General features: G+C 38.5%; 1 protein-coding gene across 3 annotated transcripts in view; it reads right to left on the bottom strand.

The window, feature by feature from the left end:
* The window catches only part of POLA1 (DNA polymerase alpha 1, catalytic subunit), a 186557-nt gene that overhangs the window by 8806 nt on the left and 171751 nt on the right, over nucleotides 1–6000 (bottom strand). The window lies entirely within an intron of this gene.

Raw genomic sequence — 6000 nt, 5'->3', positions numbered from 1 at the left:
CTCCCACACGAGGATGTGCTGAACAATTTTCCAGAGACCTGGAGTTGTGCTGTGCAGCAGCAGCAGCCACGGGGCTGAAGGAGCTGAGCTATAGTGGGTGCAGTGCTGGGGAGAGGGGGGGTCCAGGGGTAGCTCCCCCGGCAAAGCATCACCACTACTGCTCTGATGGATTTTCATCCAGCTCTCTGTCCAATGTCCTCATCCTTCTTTCTCTGTAATGTACAGTACAGTTAATTTCTAAATAATCACTATCAATAAGGTGGCAACTGTCAGATCTGGTCAAATGTCCTCAAATAAGCATGAAATACTGATTTAAGGTAACCAGTCGTTCAGAAAATTTTGTATTGGCTACAGCTCCAATATGACTGAAACTTTATAAAATATTACTAACATCTACTGAATCAGGAAATGCCCATGCAGCAGGGAAACCAGTTAGATCTTTAATTACAAAAACAGAGGATTAACCTATAGCATTCTGGGATTTCATTGTTTGTTTTAATAGTAATTTTTTTTTTCCAGGAATACACGGTTTAAAAACTGTAAGACATATAAGACATCTATGAGACATTCTCCTGTACATGATGTATCCTGGCAATCTAAAGGGTTTTAAATCACGTATCTATGTATGTATAATGCATCTGACATAGCCAGACAGGCTATGAGAATCAGATCCATCCCACACACAGTGCAAATAATGGCTGAATAATACACACAAATTAATATTTTTGTTAGAGTTAGGATTTTCAAGCACTGCCTTTAGGGTCAAATTCTGATCGCAGTCTTCCACAGCTTTAGCTTATCCAGTGGCCCTGCAAAGAAATTTTCTGGGGTTTTTTTCCTATAGTTAAATTTGATTCTTAATGTAGTGCTAGAGGCACTAAACCAAAATGTTTAAATGTTTACATAGATAGACAGATTCAGACAAACTTCCTTATCAGAGCAGCAGATACTGCTCTCATGCCTTTTTTTTTTTTTTTTTTTGAAGTAACTCTCCAACAGAATGTACAGGTTTTGGTCTTTTTATAATATATATTTGTTAAACTACACTCTATCTTTCTCCAGTTTGACCTAGCAGTTAGAAGTGGTAAGTAAAGAATGAAGCCACAGCCCTTCAGACCAGATAATCCTCAACAAAATACCAGAAGTAACTGGATTACCACCAGGAGCTAAGAAACAACTTACACTTGAACAACTGCCATGTATGAACATGAAGCAGTTATAGCATGGAATATAAACGTAACTTCAGCCTTAGCTTTCCTCATTTTTAAGTTGCCTGACTCTCAGATTTACAGTTTAACTTGGATTTAATAGCATTTTTCAACTTTGAAATTGAAGAACTTAAATGAAAAAAACAGAGATAAAGAAAGTGAAATGGGCAAAAGTTGAAACGCTTGCAATACTTTCCGAATAATACGTAGGCTTCTTCATAGAAAAGGAGTTTTTAGAGATGCTCTAAAAACCATTCTGTACATTTTGTTGCCTGCTCTGAAGGGTTCGATCTTGGGCACTAAGACAAAAATGACTGAGAAGAGAAGCAATTTGCCAGAGAACTGTAATCTGGAACTTCTTGCAGACCAGTCCATATGGATCACTTATACTGAAAAGCACGTGCTTTCAAAATTTCAAATTACTCCATTAATGTTACTAAGAGTACATATACTTAAGGCTGAAAATTCAAAGGTGACAACATCAGTATATACTTATAAATGGTTGTCTTCAATATAAAGCCAGTACCTTGTTATAAGCTATTCTCTGGTGTTCCACTCAAACTGAAAAGAAAAGAAGTGGATGAGGGTCAAGCTCCAGCTTAACTAGTCCTTATTTAAACTGCATTCAGTTCAACTTAATGTTTTCTCCTCAAGGAGCCCTAATAGTCACCCCAATTAATTTTCCTTCTTAAAAAAACAAATAGATGATTCCACAGCCTAAAATGCCATGTTGTTCTAATACTTTTTAAGCACTTTGTAGGCATCTCAATCCTTACTTTCACATTTTCTTCCTAGAAAGCTTGCCTTGCGTTAAATATTTTCTGGGAAACTGAATAATAAGAGTGAGATCTGCAAAAATAAGGGGCTTTTTTTGTCCCATTCAAGAGTCAGTTCCCTCCCTCTTCCTTGGCTGAAAAAGATACTAGCCCTGAAATTGCTGCACTGAGTATGCTTCCTGTATTGTTTCCTGTAGGTGGCTCTTTAGTGAGGAATTCCACTGTATTTAACCAAGTGCATGTGACAGTTTTCCATGTCGTATCTCCAAAATATATAGGCCAAGAAGAGAGAAAAACTTTGTGCCATGTGTGTAAGTAACTACAAAACAGCACCCCAAAGGATTCAAGTTTCTCTCCCATCTGCAAAAATATTAAATGCAGAAATACATTCCAGAGGTTTCTCTTTCCTTCTGTTCTTAATTCACTTAACTGGTCTTCTGCACTAGCTACATGTAAGACTTGACTTCAGTGGACACAATTTCCACAGGTCTTTCTGAGAAAACATTTACATACAGAGACTATGCAAATTCATGTAGTTGAATCCTGCAAGTTTCCTGGTAGACAGTTCTGTTGATGTGTAATCAAAAAACAAGGAAGCTTGTGCAAAAAAAAAAAAACCCTGCAAAACTGAAATTCTACTTTAAAAAGGAAAAACAAAACCAAAAGAAAAAAAGGGCATCTTTAAAATTTAGATATAATTACCTTAAGTATTAAGTGTTTCTCATGGAGTTACACTCCATTTTTATCTTGAGAATTCATCTAGTGCTCACCTTGCTTTTTAAATCACTATTATTAAGGTTACCTACATAATAAATGGTGTGTGTGTCAGTATCACTTAGGTGCTTTGCACTTTAACTTTTCAATCATGTTGCCTGGTGGACATAGTTTTTCTTCCCTGAGGGAGATGGTCCTGCTTTTTTTCCCCCTGAACTCCAGGGACAAGCACACTTCTTCACTTTCCCAGTCATTCAGTTTCCATAACAATCATTCAAAGGTATTCTCTTTCACGAGGTATTTACCCAGCATGGACACAGCTCTGATAAAAAACACTGGAGAGAAGAGTTCCCCTGACTCACAGGTCTTAGCAGCAACGACTATAAGTGACCCATTTGCACCACCAAGAGGCTACCTTGACGGAAAAATCTAAGAGTCCACAACATTTCTACTTTTAAAGCAGCAAACCCTCAATGGCTAAAATGCCACCAAACCAATAGGGAAATGCCTATCTTGAAGGAGGGATGCTAAAAAAGCCTAATTGTGACAAGCGTGCACTTCCACACTGCCACCTATTGGGAGATTTTAAAGAACTTCATAAATATTAGCAAATTCTAGAGGAAGGTGTTACCATGAGACAGACACCACTCCTGTTGCACAGAAAAAGAACAACTTGTGGATCAAGGGGAAGAATTTCAAAGGTGTACCACCAGTGCTGCCTACCTAATGCCTAAATATATTTCCTCACCTTCACCATGGACCACTGTAGGGCTACCACACTCATCAGGCTACAAATATTAAGTCCTTCGAAAGCTGTGTGTGTTATTTAGATGCCAAAGTGCAAGGCTGAAATTCACAGCTGAATCAGCTCTTTCACTGTCCCACAAGAGTTGCTGGGGGCTGCAATCTGCAGTCCTACAGTCCACAGTGGTGCTGCCTACTGACAGATGCAGAAGGCTGCTTCCCTGCTAAAAATGACCAGAACATAATACAGCATAACATACATTTTTCAGGGATGCAAGCAAGTGAAACAAGTGTTCAGGCTGTGGGGGTATTGTATTATTCATAAAAAAAAGACTCAGCCAGAGGCGAGTAAAATATCCTTGCTCTTTTAATTCCCACCACCCATAAATAATCTTCCTGTTTGTGTTTTAGTAGAAAACAACTGATTTAGAAGTCACCTAGTGCTATAATCCCTGCTTCACAACTGCCATCTGTCCTGCAGCGGGAGTAACGGACCCTTTCATTCACAAGCAAAGCCAGTGGAATAAAGAGGAAGAGGAGGAGTTGAAGGGGAAGAGAGCGAGAAAGCGGATAAATTCCATTTGTGCTATTAAAAAAAATAGAAAAGTGAACTCAGTGGTTGAAAAGTGAAGATAAAAAGATGAAAACAGTAATCTTGCTACAGAAACCAGAGAATTATGCTCTTGCTCTGCCCCTCTTTTTTCATTTTTTTTTGTTTCACACCGTACAAACTGTAGCACCCTGAACAACTCACTCCCCTGCTATTTCCAGCACTTTAGAGAAACTTTTCAACATTTCTGTTCGACACGTATTTTCAGCAGTGAGGTGAAGACAATAAGTAAACAGGTAGTGAAGGGCTATTTAGAGAGCTGGTCAGTCACAGTAATAATAACAACGCAAAAAGAAAAAACCCCACACAGCACAGAACATCTATCCTATGCGCTGTAGCCACAGACAACACATGACCTCTGACAAACAGTTTTCAGAGTAATTTTAATGCTACTCTGGATTTAACTTGACTAACTGGTAGCAATTGAGCACATCTTTTTTTGTGGCAGCAGTTATCTAAAATGCTACAATAACAGCATCAAAAGTAGAATGGTGGAAGATTGGTTTTCCATTGTGCTGCTGAACTGGCATAATGCCCACTTTAAAAGCAATTCGCTGCTCATCACTGAAATCTGGCAGACACGACACTAAATGCCTTGAGGAAAAAAAAAAAGGGTCTTGAGAAGGGGGAACCACTCCAACCACCAAGGAAAGAAAAAGAAGGAGACTAAAAAAAAAAAGGGAAGAAAGAAAGCAAAGAATGATGAATCTGTGTAAGAAGAGAAAATTGCAAAAATAAAAAGTTTAGCACTGCAGGCAGACTCAACAGGCACTACTTAATTTGCTTGGAGATTTTATCGCAGGCTTGCATTAGTAATATCAGAGCAAAACAAAAGCAAATATATATTTATGTCTGTCTATTGTTCTGATGAAGTGAAAATGTACTGAGTTACGCCAATCATTTGTCAAACACATCTTCCTAGTTTTATTTACCACTAAATATAATGAGTAAATATGTGATAATAAAACTCTTCTTTTTATACGGACATATACAATTTTTTCCCACAACTAAATACAGGTAATGATTTAGGAAGCTTTCAAAATGTCTTTTTACTGTCAATAAAACTAATTCTATTCCTATTTTCATGTTAAAAAAAGGCTTTACAAATGAAAATTCAAATTAAAATTCTGATTATAGTGTAGTGTGACAACACCTGTATTTATAATTTTACTGTCAGCTAGCTCGTAGTGTTTAACAATAGCTCGAAGCAGAAAAGTAATTGGAATTTGTCTGTAACATGCCAGATGATGACACTGGGCACTTTGCTGTGCTAAAGCAAATTTGGTTTGATGACAAAATAACCTTAGAAATATCGGACAGCACCCCCCCCCCCCCCCCAAAAGGTTAAATAAAGCTATCCCTTACCCAGGGAGAAATCTAACTGTGGTAAACCAGAACAGCTGAGCAGTGGCTGCAGAAACCAGGGTACCCCCGGAGCTGGCTGGCCTCTCCTGAACAGGCCTCCCTCAAGTCCCTCCCTGCAACATTCACCTCCCAGTAGCTCTTCTAAAACGGTGCATTGCTCCAATATCATCATTGATGCAATTCAGAAACACAGGACAGAAAGGAAGCAAAGGACACCAGGTTGGGAAGACATGCTAATACATAGGCTGCAGTTCCGTGGACCTCTGTGGGAATAAAAAAGGAAGCCTACAACAAAAAAGCGCAATGCCAGGGTGAACATGGATGTATCCTGTGTCCTGTGTTTTTATATCTCCCACACACATACACTCACATGTACTGACTGGTGCATGCTGACAGGCCAGGCCAGAATTAGGACATAAACACATACACTTTTAAAGAAAAAGGTAAAAAAAAAAGGCAAAAAAAAAAAAGCTTTTCAGTCTGAAGATTTCAAAACTCAAACACATGCCACTCTCCACACACAACTTGTCTCACTGAAGTCGACAAATTAAAAGCCCATGTTTTTCATTATGCTGAAGACAGA

Source organism: Coloeus monedula, assembly GCF_965178545.1.
Source record: "Coloeus monedula genome assembly, chromosome: 3".
Lineage (NCBI taxonomy): Eukaryota > Metazoa > Chordata > Aves > Passeriformes > Corvidae > Coloeus > Coloeus monedula.
The sequence above is the reverse complement of the archived record's forward strand: the minus strand, read 5'-3'. Positions and strand labels throughout refer to the sequence as shown.